At 42.8% G+C, this 9,333-nt stretch overlaps 1 long non-coding RNA gene across 1 annotated transcript; it reads left to right on the forward strand.

Moving 5' to 3' along the window:
• Positions 1-350: 350 nt before the first annotated feature.
• LOC139794220 (uncharacterized) lies at positions 351-4,516 on the forward strand. The gene is made up of 2 exons (XR_011725029.1): positions 351-436; positions 473-4,516. It is a non-coding gene; the product is annotated as an uncharacterized lncRNA (long non-coding RNA).
• The last annotated feature ends 4,817 nt before the right edge of the window (positions 4,517-9,333 follow it).

The following is a 9,333-nucleotide window of genomic DNA, read 5'->3' on the forward strand; positions in this document are numbered from 1 at the left end:
TGCCTTTGAATTCTCTGAGTGCCTCCAGCCTGGGTTTCAAAAGTAAATTCAGTTTTAAAGTATGTAAAGTGGGATAAATTGCCAGGCCTGCACCTCAAGGAAGTAGAAGTGAGGTGTGATGGGCAGTGCAGTGGCTGTCAGACCAAGCCAACCCTGGAGTGGGAACCCATCAGGATGGAGCCTCTCTGCTCAGCAGCCATCTGTTCCCTGCTCTTACCTCTTGGGAGGCTTGGGGAAGATCTGCTAGGAGAAACACCACCATTTCCCAAGCCATTTTGGCAACAGCTGCCCAGTGCAGTGGTAGTATGTTCTCTATCCCCTGGAAAAGACTTTTCTTTAAAGAAAATTAACTCAACCATCCCACAGAGAGTTACATGATGTGGTGCACAGCCCTGCACCTGAGGGGGTGCAGTGGAGATTGCGTGTGTGTGCGTGTGTGTGCGTGTGTGTGCGTGTGTGTGCGTGTAAGAAGGCTGCTTAAGCTGACACTGAAAAAAAACCTATTTGTCAAACAACATGTTGGCTCCTCATATAGCAATTTTGTTGTCTTTTAGCTAGAGTTATGTAATTGTGCAGAGCTTCCTAATTTGTCACCAGAGAGGAATTTCTTGCTTAAGAGAAATATTTAGTAGATGTGTAAATACAAGGGGTCCACATTCTTAGGGATATTTTGCTGCCAGAGTACACCTATGTGGATTTTGTTCTAAATTTTGTTCTTGATTGAAAAATCCTTCTGGCCTTTCAGAAATGTGTTCTGTATTATACTTCTAGATGGATAGAATGTTAAAGCCTATTTCAAATTTTTGGCCATTTCGTGCTGCCTTGACTATAGTTTAGTTATCTACTGAGCTCAGAAGACCAGCAATAATTTGACTTGCCTCCCAGGAAGCCGGTGTACAGTTAATATTGCTTTTCAGCCAACAACCAGAACAACAAAAATGTTTTCTAGAGGAGAAAATTGTACTGCCAAAGCATCATCTGTTGACTTGGGGCAATAGCTTTAAACAGGAAGAGGGTAGATGTAGGTTATTAGGAAGAAATTCTTTAGTGTGGATGCTGAGACACTGCTACATATTGCCTGGAGAGGCTGTGGCTGCCCTCTGCCTGGAATTGTTCAAGGCCAGGCTGGATGGGGCTTTGAGCAACTGGGTCTAGGGGGAGGTGTCCTGCCCATGGTTGGGGGGTTGGAGCCAGATGATCTCAAGGATCTTGAGACCTCAAAGTCTCTTCCAACCCAAACCAGTCTGTGATTCCATGGATCTTGTGGTCTACAGCTTGGGTCTCAAAGTCTAAAAAAGGGCTGTCTGATACAACAGCCTCCCTCACCTATAAGGTGGCTGGTGAAAGCAACTTCATAAGTTATTGTGGAAACTTACCTTCTGCAGGATTTCTTAAATGTTTATTTCACTAAATATATGATACAGCAGTGGGAGACTGTGAACATTAAAAAAGTCATCTTAGCAGTTGCTTATCAAGCCATCTTGAATCTCCACAGAGGCAGCTGGCAGGTCCAAGCAGAGGAAGAGAAAGCTTATACTGGTTTTAGTGAAGGAGTTTTGGAAGTGCCAAACAAGAGACAAGGACCAAGCTGAAAGCACATCTGGGTTGTAAAGAGGGAAGAGAAATTCAGTTCTTGGTTGCTAAATAAAATACCCTCAAGTGCTGAGGAGCAGGGGGAAGTCCTGGGCTTGGTTTCCACTCTGTTTTAGTGGTTATGTTGCTGATGGGTGCACAGATCACTTAGAAATGTGACTGCTGAAGCTCCTGTTGGGTAGCTTGATGTTAGGTCCTATTGGCAGCACTGGAGCTCAAGGTGTCATCCAGTCCCCACCTGTCCTAGGGAGGCTTTAGGTACAAAATGGCTAAATCAAAGGCACCACTGAGATAGTGGTGATGAGGCAAGATGCAGGCTCAGGCATTGTGTGCCCTGTCACATGGAACAGAGCACAGTACTCTTTACAGAATGCTTTAGTGGGCTTCTGAGTTTCCTGGTACCTTTTTGGGCAGCTATGTTTTCTCTGCAGTGGTCTATGAGCTACCAAAGAGCTAGCTCAAATACTGACACTACCCCCCTGGTCAGACCTGGTGCTGCTAGACATGCCACAGACATTTCCAATAGCCTTGGGCTACTATCTTCCTTCTAGGCAGTTTCTTGAACCTGGTTCCTGAAATGGCTTCTGTAGATCATACTAGAAACAACAAGAAGACTCCAGAGAGGCAAAGAAACTTCCTCAGCAGAGCTCAGATGTCAGCAAAGCAGGTTGCAGCTTGGTTGCCATTTGTGCTGAATGTCTCTCATTCAGCACAATGGGGAAAATGAGGGGAAAATGAGAAGAAAATGTTATTTTGAAATCTTTCACTGACTGATGATGGATAAGAGCTGTTCATCACAGGGAAACTAATCCAGGAGTCAACAGGTGCCTCTTCTGCATTCTGCAGCCCGTCATGGAAAAAAATCAGAGAGCACAACAGGTTATTCCGATTTGACATGCAGTGCCTGGGAACAACAACTGACAAGTCCCAATTTGTGTCCAGCTGCTTAAAAACTACCACCCAGCTTGGTATTATCCTTCTGCCCTCGGGGAGCTTGTCTTGTGAAAAGAGTTACTGATGGCTGATTTCAGCATTCCTCAGGGCTGTGCTCATGGTGAAGTGTCTGCCCCAAGTCCTGATTTCAAAGTAAATGATCTCTGGGCCATAAATAAGAAATAGTTTTCTTTAATATATTCCCTTCTTCTATAATCTCAGTTCCGATATAAATCACTCCTTTTGAAGCTTTCTTTATGGAAATACTGGGAGTTTGAGCCACAAATCTTAGCAGAGATGATGCTACAGTGTTTTCAAGTCCTGTTACGTGATGGAATGCCCTGATGTGCTTTTGTACCCTGAGTAGTTACCCATTTAAATCTGATGAATAATCCATGTTTCATACAACTTTCGCTGTTAAACTCCACTTTCCTTGCACTCCAAGAGCTTTTCAGAAGGGATCTTACTCATTCTAAAAGTACATTTCATGCATTTTAAGTGAGGCAAAGGCTTTTGGATTGCAGGGGACTGACAATGGAGGTCATAGTGAGGGCTGCTTGGCCCATGGCTGGGTTCAGGCTGACAAGAAGTCTTGCCCCAGTGTGCTGCCAGCTCACTTAAGACTGCTGTCCCTTGGGATCCCACAGACTGGGCAGGGATGAGGCTGGGATGTCCCAGGTGAATCAGGGCAGCTCGAATGACACTAAAATGCACATGTTTTGACATTTCATGTAGGTAATGTGTAATGCCTGGAGCAGCCTGGTAGAAGATGGGCTAAGAGCCTCTGATGATGGCAGTATACATGTGTTTTTTAAAAAGGGGGTGTCAACAGGATTCTCTGTTTCTTGGCACATAGATGCTCATTAACTTAATATTAACTTCCTTTCTGCTTCTCCTCTCCCTTTTCTAATATCTCTGACAAATAAGTCTGGAAGCAAGAGTTGTAGGACACATCCCTCTTCCAGAAAGACATTTCACCCTAGCTATAACTTTTCTCAAAAATAGGTGTGTTGGGTAGGCCAGTCCTCCCCCTGCTCCCAAAGCAGAGGCATCCCTTTTCTATTGCCCCTTTTTGCAGGTTGTTTATGTAAGTAACAGTGGAACGTGACCCAAAGAATTAATCTCTGTAACCCAGAAAGCACAGTATTGCCAGCTACATGCTTGGAGTTGCATCATTATTAATCACCTGTAGCTATTACCATCTGAAAAGCAATTTTTCTGTAGTCATTCGTGGCATTCATTATGTTAGTGCAGAAACACAAATAAGAGATAATCCTGTTTTGGTGGGTTGCAACCTAAATAAACAAGTGGCACAAAGAATGGAAGAAGGCAAAACCGTGAAAAACTTTAGCATCTACAACCCCCTAATCTTTCTGTTTTTCAGCTCCACTTCTGTAAAATGGAGTAATGGTGTTATCTTCTAAATTCAATTTAGATTGCAACCCCACCAGAGCAGGGATTAGCTTCTAATTGTTGAGTTTTTTGTTCTTTTGTGCTTCGACTGTGCTGAGCATTAGATGCCCTGATTTCTATTGGGAGTTGTGAGTACCACTGCACAAAAAAATGTATGTGTTTGGAGCACTGGATATTTTCAGTTCAAGGAAAATTGAGAAAGACAGAACAGCATATGATCCATGTGATGCTAATTGCTACCTCTCATTGCCTCATTTGCTCCACATATGTAAACAGGTCTCTCTGCCTTGAACTGTGCTTACACAAAAATGAGATGGAAGTTACTGATTGTAAGATAATAAAATTCAAGGCTTTTGTAATGAAATACAGCTCATAAGCTTGATTCTTAAGTTTTAGGAGAACTAAAAAAAAAGAAAAGCCTTCTGGAATTTTCTGCTGTTGTGGAGTTTTGGGGGGCTGTGGTTTGTTTTGTTTTGGTTTGGTTTTTTTTGAGGTATAGTAAAAGCACTGATTTGTAGACCTGATACTTTTGCCCGGTACATTCTGTATTTTATTAAAGGGCTTTTTACAGGAAAAATTGCCCCTACTATTTTTTTGCAAAGAACAAAAACAACTAAGTGCATGAACTTCTGTTGGCATTTTTCTCAAAATAAAGCTGGTCCTATTCATTTCCCCACTGCAGCTGATTTTGCACTGGGATATGTACTGCACCTTAGCTGTTCAGCTGACTTCTATGCACAAGTAGAATGCTATAAAACCTTTCATCAGCTTCTTTTGCTAATGTTTGAAAAATAAGGAACTTGTAAGTAACAGAATCATGTGGTAACTTTGGCAGGATGGTATTCAAACAGCTTCCTCCTGCTAAGCGTGAATTCAATGTGTCATCAGTCAGTGAGGAAAAAATGCATCGTTTCTAGATGTATGAGTGCTTGCAGAAGAGGAGCCTGGACTAGATGCAGCCTAGAGCTCAAAATGTGGAAGCAGCTCCAGCCCTTGGTACCCTGATGCTCCCCCAGCACTTCTGCCTGCAGGATGGAGCTACTGGGAGCAAGGGGAAGGCTATTCCCTCCCTTCAACTGGTCCCAGCTGTGATTTTTATGCTTTGAACCTTGTTTAATACCTTGTCCCAGTGCTCTGTCTCCTTGGGTATGGGATCTAGCATGAAAGGATGAATAGCTGAGCAATGCAATATTTCCTTGTGTAAAGCTCCCTGGACTTGAGGGGAGTTTTGTCAGTGCAAGACTGGATCCCAGTTATGGAAAGGGCTTACTAAGGAAAGGCCTGGATCAACACATTGTTGTTCCCCATGCTGTATTTAAATGCATTTATGTAATGGAAATGTAGAAATTAAACTTCTACACCATGTCTCTGTAACCCCTATGACTATTTGGAGCTATTAATTTACTGCAGTTGTGTGAAGTGCCCATTGTTCAGAACAGGGCAGTGACTTTCCTATCTCCAGCAATGGTGATAAGAGAATAATTGTGGTGGCAGCAGACAAAGGTACTTATTTTTGCAGGGATGACTGGCCAGGCTGGGGTAAACTGAGCCTTGCTTATTCCTTCCCCACCTGGGTTCCTGGGCTGACTTGAGTTTTAATTTATTTCCTAGTTTAAATTTGTAATAAAGATGTGGATTAATTTCACATGCCTGGTGATCATTAAAGGACAGCTGCTCTTTGCCACTTCCCTTTAGCAGATAAATGTGTCTTTGTTGGTTTTGTATTTGTTTTCCCCCATTGGTTTTGTATTTATCAGTTCTTCTAATTAAAACAACAACAACAGATAAATGAATGCTGTTTCTGAAAAGAAAAATCCCACTGCCTTCAATACAGACAGTCAGTCAGTGTCATTTTGCTGACAGGATGCTTTGCTTTTAAGAAAATCTGGCATTTGAGTTTCTCCTTGGCTTTTGAGGGGAGCCAAATGCATAATTCACTTGGTCTCTGTGTGCAACTTTTGAATTCTGCCGTGGCTCCATTTGCAAGAGAATAGTGGGAAGGATGCACAGTGCCTACTTCTTTCTTCCAGTTGTGACACAAAAAGAAGGGGTGTTGGTTTGATTAACTGTAGGCCACTGAAGAGTCAGCTGAAAAGTAGCAAATATGTAAATGAACCCTCTTCCAACTCCTTTTAATTGTTTGCCATTGCTTGTGTATAATGTCCTGGGACACCGAAACCACAGTTACTTGAAAACTGGTACTCTGTAAACTTTCACTGGGGGACTCTGAGGGTATACCTAGGGTTTTGGAGATGCATTTTTAGGAATGGAGAAATCCTCCATGGGCTTGAGCACATAAGGAATGTGATGGCTGTTTTTGACTCGATACCAGTGGCACCATTTTAGGTGTTAAGTGGTGCGGGACACCTGCAGCAGATGCCTGTGTGGATGATTTTGCAGGAGCAGGTTTTGAAACCTGAGCTGTCAGTGTGATCTTACCATGGATTAGTGTTAACAGCCTTGTTTTTCTTGCCTGAGACTCATGCCCTTGCAGCTGTAAAGCTCTGGCTAGTATAAACAGCTAACCCTGAATGCTATCTGTTGTCTGACTTAAAGAAGGTTTAAGCTGCTTTTCTCCAATTCCTGGCCTGATGAAGGTTGGAGGATGGTGAAGGTGTATGGCAGAACTACCACCAGGAGATGAAAACACCTCTTCTAGCTCAGGCATGATAGCAAGGCTGTTGGATCACCATGATCCAGACTCTTGGGAAGGTGGTTGTAAAGAGGGAGAAATGGGGAGGGTATGCACAGTTTTAAGTCTCAGATTCCCCAGGAGGGAAAACAAGAAAAATAGGTTTCTTGCTGTCCTGACAGGGGTGCCAAGAATGAAGTGATACAGAGATAGCTGAGCAGGGGACTGTGAGGGGGGAAAAAAAATAAACCAAATGCCAAAAAAAAACCCCAACAAATTGGGTGAAAAACCTATAGAGTATCTGCTTTATCTCTGGATCTCTTGGCTGCTTGGCTTACTGAGCAGTGAGTTTTTTTGTAAAAACAAAACCAACCAAAGAAAAACAAAACAAAGCAACAACAAAAAAGCAACTAACACCCTCCCCCCCAAAAATAACCAAACCCCAGGGATGGTATACTTCTGCTTTTTCTCTCTCAGATGTTTTCCAAGTTCTTGGCAAATATTAAATCTGTTGGTTTTCTTACTGGTCCAACAGTAAAGAAAAGAGTATAGGTTTGACCATAAATAATTCTTTGCAATATAGTAAGAGCAAGGAGTATTGTTTGATAATAAAATCACCTTAGGTACCAGAGATAGTTACCCCTAGTATGTAAATGTGAAACAGTGCAGAAAACTTAAGATGCTGTATTGGTAAGGATGTTAAAATTCCAAACACTCCATTTTGACAGATGATATATGCTTAAGAAGTATTGTTAATACACTGTTTCAGAAAGCAGCTTTTAACTGGGAAGGCAAAATCCGTGTGCATTGTAAACACCTGGTGTGGGTAGAGGGACAACTTCTGCCCAAATCCCCTAGTAGGATTTCTCTCTGGCACAGGTTGCCCAGGGGAGTTGTGGCTGCCTCCTCCCTGGTGCTCAGCACCAGACTGGATGGAGCTTTGAGTGAGCTGGTTTGGTGGAAGGTGATCCTGCCCATGGCAGGGGGGTTGGAACTAAGTGATCTTTAAGGTTCCTTCCAACCCAATCCATTCCACAATTAAAATGGGCAGCTATCAGTTGCTGAGGGATGTACAGCTGGTGTGGCTGCAGCCATGGCACTGCTTTCCTGTTGGAATAAGATGCAATTATGGGCACCACACAACTCGAAGCAAAAAGGAAGTGCTAGTGGGGAGGTGCTGGCAGGGCCAGAGTCTAAAGCATCTCTGCAAACCCTCTAGGGCTAAATGTCCTCTTTGCAGCATCGGGTTGTTCTGTTTTGTGTCTGCTTCAGCACCTGAGCTGCACCCACTGCCAGCATCAGTCCCAGCCTCTCCCTGCCCCAGACACATCCCCCAGTGTGTGCTGGCACAGATATACCTGGAAGCCAGCTTGGGAAACTGATCCAAATACAACCGGCTCAGCAAATACAACCCAAATACTTGGCTTTTTCTGAGATTAGCTTCCCAGTTCTGGTTTGCTGTGTGGCCTCCTGGTTGTTTGTGCTGGTCTTAACGTGGGGTGAGCAGCTGGACAGGGTCAGACCATGCGTTCAGGATCAATATGGCCTTATACTGCCCTCAAGATACTCACGAAGCTAGACTTCAGGTTTGCTAAAACGTGGTTTCCTGGTTTTAGTGAAGTGTTCTTTTTCTTCTTCAGTATTCAGGGAAGAGCCCTAGTAGCCCTAGACTAGCCAGCAACGTTCATTGCAGCACTAAGCCTACAGGTTTATTTAACACCAAACACTGCCCAAAATCAATTAACGTCAACAAGCTAAAACACATGGAATTACATTAAAAGAAGTTGTTCCATATTTGAAATGTGGATTATTTGTTGTTGGTGGGCAGCATGGCAAGAGAAGGTGGTGTGGAGCACTGCCTCTAGGATACAGTCATTCTAGTGTCTAGAGGATCTTGACAAGTATATATGTGTGTGTATATATATATTTATCTATATACAGAGCCCTGCTATATTAGTGGTGGAACTCTTCCAGTTGTCAGTCATCACTTGCCCTCTTATTTCATGTTTTCTTTTTGTAGGGGAGGGAGAAACCCCAAAAAAACAGCAACGGAAAGGAAAAAAAAAAAAAAAAAAAAAAAAAAAAAGGCAACAAACTGGGCAGTGAACCTAGAATGTGTTAGATCAATGCAGACACCATGAAAAATAACCAGGACATGCCTTTGTGGCTTTTGATGTAGTTATGGCTGTTGCTGAAACTAACAGATGCAAAAGCGAACTGCCAGATATCCAGCATGTGTGCCAATACTGACAAACCTGCCAGATGCCTGGCAGCTGGTCTTGCCCCAACTCCAGTGGCTCTCTTGTTGTTCAAAAGACAATCTATGTACAAAAAAAAAAAATAATGTTTTTCTGAGCTATCTCATGAGAACATCTTCCCATAAATACAGTACATAGTTCCTAAAAAAGTTAATAATCTACTGAGTTCACATTAGAAGGAAGAAGGATGCTGTAGCCCTGATAATCTTTATCCAGTATAAGTCAAGCTTTTCAGGGTGTAGCTTAGTTGCAGTAATTGGATGGTCTGCCATTCAGAATGTAAATAGTCATTCTGTCCCCTACAGCAAGAGTTGTTATATGTAAGCCAACTGGGCAGGTTGGAGAGAAAAAGCTATTTGGATTTTTATAAACAAAGCTTTTGCTGTTCCAGGCTACAATGCTGAAAGGAAATCGATGTTTTTCCACCAAATGTGGGTTTATCTGGCCAGAATAAACAGTTATGACAGGATATTGGTGCTAAATTTATTAATAGTTTTCTTCAGC

Source organism: Heliangelus exortis, chromosome 3 (genome assembly GCF_036169615.1).
Source record: "Heliangelus exortis chromosome 3, bHelExo1.hap1, whole genome shotgun sequence".
NCBI classification, from domain to species: domain Eukaryota; kingdom Metazoa; phylum Chordata; class Aves; order Apodiformes; family Trochilidae; genus Heliangelus; species Heliangelus exortis.